Source organism: Nematolebias whitei, unplaced genomic scaffold (assembly GCF_014905685.2).
Source record: "Nematolebias whitei isolate Nwh7 unplaced genomic scaffold, NemWhi1 Nwh_scaf_30, whole genome shotgun sequence".
Classification (NCBI taxonomy): domain Eukaryota; kingdom Metazoa; phylum Chordata; class Actinopteri; order Cyprinodontiformes; family Rivulidae; genus Nematolebias; species Nematolebias whitei.
This window is the reverse complement of record NW_023618575.1, coordinates 80,597-83,251: the sequence shown is the minus strand read 5'-3', so window position 1 is coordinate 83,251 and position 2,655 is coordinate 80,597. Positions and strand designations below refer to the sequence as shown.

The window sequence follows — 2,655 nt, the reverse complement described above, 5'->3', positions numbered from 1 at the left end:
GAGGGGTTGGGGGGGGGGACTTGTCACGAAAGAAATAAACCAGTTTACCAAACAGCTTTGTACTAGGTTTTGAGACTCTTTGACCACTTGATATCATATACTGTAACTCTAAACATAATTTGTGCACTTCCTTTTTAGGGCCTCATAGGTAAAAATTATAGTTCAGATTTTTTTTTGTAGTAGGGTTCTGTGAAAACTGTGATCAATGGACATCTTCCTTGTTGTCAATTGCTATTTGAAGGTCCTGATGGATGCTCAATAATCCAGGTAAAGAAATCAAACAAGGTTGAGTCACGTCCGCTGGACGGATTCTTCTTTGGTGAAAAAATGAGGATCACTTCACGTATGTGCGTGCCATCCTTGTTCAGAGGAGCCATGCTAATCCTCTCTATCATTCCAATTTTAGTACGTGCTACCGAAGTAACATTGGATGACACACAAATACGTGAAGCATTTCTAATCTTTTCAATGTATAAGAATCCGTCCAGATCACCTGACTCAACCTCGTTAGAGCTCTTTGAAGGGTTTCACTTTTGAGAAAAATACTTTATTTCTGCCAAGAATGATGAGCTAACTGAGGGATCCTAGATGAAAGTGAAGTTCTGTCATCTTTAAACAAGTCCAGTCTTAAAAATGTTTGATAGCGGTTCGTTGTGAGAACCAATTCAAAATCTTTTACATCACTGTTAATGTCCAATTTGCATTTCTTGGTTCTTTTCATACAATTTTAAGGGTCGCAGCTCTGGGATCCTGGAAGTTAAGACCAGCATCCCTGTGACTGGTTCTGGTTCAAGGTCTCCTACTTTTCTATGTAAACAAACAAGACATTGCCTTTGGTAAAATATTCAAATCACCTCAGATAAAGTTTCCAGGTGTTGAGTCTTGTTGATTTATCTTGTTTATCAACTCTCTGGTTCCAAAATTAGCACAAGAACTTAAAACTGAGTCTTGTTAGTTTCAATCACCAACAATGAGAGAAGGCAGGGACACTTGGTCTAGTATCGTAATAAATTTTGATTATGCAAATAACGACAGCAGCAGCTAACTGTAGCACCTCCTGTGCAGCCTGGGGCGTATCCAGCAGAAAAGTAATAATAATTCTTCAAAAATAACCACATAATACAAAATTAACAGTGATTTAAAGGTTTATAAAATAGCTTTCAAGTAAACTGCTATGAAATTTGTAGACTGGTGATGTTTTAATACAGCATCAGTTCATTTTGTTTGTGGCAATCGTGAAAAATCTATGTGCAACAGGTAAGATATTAATTGCTCATAATATTTCCACAATACCCCATTTCAAAAGATGTGAATTGTCCGTTGAAATCTATTAATAAGCAGGTTTGTGTAACCTAGGCTCATTTTTTTTCAGTACAGTGATAGTCCAGAGGACCAGATTGAACTTTCTTGGATTTTTCTACCTGGATTATTGAGCATGCATCAGGATATAGTGATAGTACTAGATTTTTTTGGTCTACCAAAGATGCCACACGTTTGTAATCTTTTTTGTGGTTTTGAGTTAGGACAAAACATATGAAATGCATCATGTTTTGAGCAAGGAACAGTTTAATGACAAATTCTGTCAAATGGTTTGCCTAAGTGGTCACAGTGTAGTATTGGCTTTCGGTGTCATTAACTTTCCAGCAGTAAGGAAGTTTCTTTCACCACTGACCAAATTGCTTTAAATGCACAGCAATTACACGGTTGAGCCTGGTACTTAAAAGATGAGCAGAGTATTTTTATAGTGAACCCTCATAGGATTATTAACGAGTTGTTACATGAGGGGAACTTCCATTTTAAAGCAATACCAGGAACAAAATTGTACAGTATGTTTCATTAATATACTGTACCAACTAACTGGTCCTTGGGTTAATTACTGGATTACCCTTTCTAATTTACAAATCTGTAACCACAAATTGAATAATTTAATACAAGAATTGCAGTTTTTCCTTCCACTTTCTTTTCCTCTGTTAGGTTTTAGCTCAGTGTTTTCTATGTGCAGTATCACCTCGTTAAAATGTGTTAGCTCGAGGCTTAAACATGGTCTTAGTATGTTTAAATTCTGCTGAGCATATCACGCAGGCCATGCAAGCTCTTCTCTTTGATATATACATTTGCAGCATGATGTGTGGTTTTGAAAATCAATGAGCAGAACTCTTTGGATCGCGTGTGTGTCTCATCTTACCGCTCTGTAAAAAGTATGACACCGCAGAGGTGAGCCACATACCAACACAGCAACACATACAGAGACTGAGCTATAGATCTGCAGTATTTGGATTACATTTTTAAATGTAAGCTATATCTTATTCCTGCAGTATATATTAACAAACATCTACGATACAAAAATATTTACATAAAGATCGAAGAAAGTTGTTCAGTGTTTAGTTTTGGCCGATTTAAGATGGCCACTACAGCAAAATGAACTTAGAAATCATAAAACTGGCTATGCCTCAGTCAAATTTACAGTTACTGAGTTCAAATTTGATGGGGTAGTAGCTGAGTGTCATTCACCTAACACTCCGAGCATTACTACTTATTGTGTGAAATTTTGACTTAAATCTTAGGCTTTAAGTTTTGGTTAAAACTTAAGTTAACCCTGTTTGTTTGTTTGTTTCAGAATGCTGATGCTGTCATTGGATATAATTACAGGTATAT

General features: G+C 36.4%; 1 non-coding gene across 1 annotated transcript; it reads right to left on the bottom strand.

The window, feature by feature from the left end:
- Nucleotides 1–323: 323 nt before the first annotated feature.
- Nucleotides 324–425, bottom strand: LOC119429187. The gene has a single exon (XR_005187739.1). It is a non-coding gene; the product is annotated as a U6 spliceosomal RNA (small nuclear RNA).
- Nucleotides 426–2,655: the final 2,230 nt, after the last annotated feature.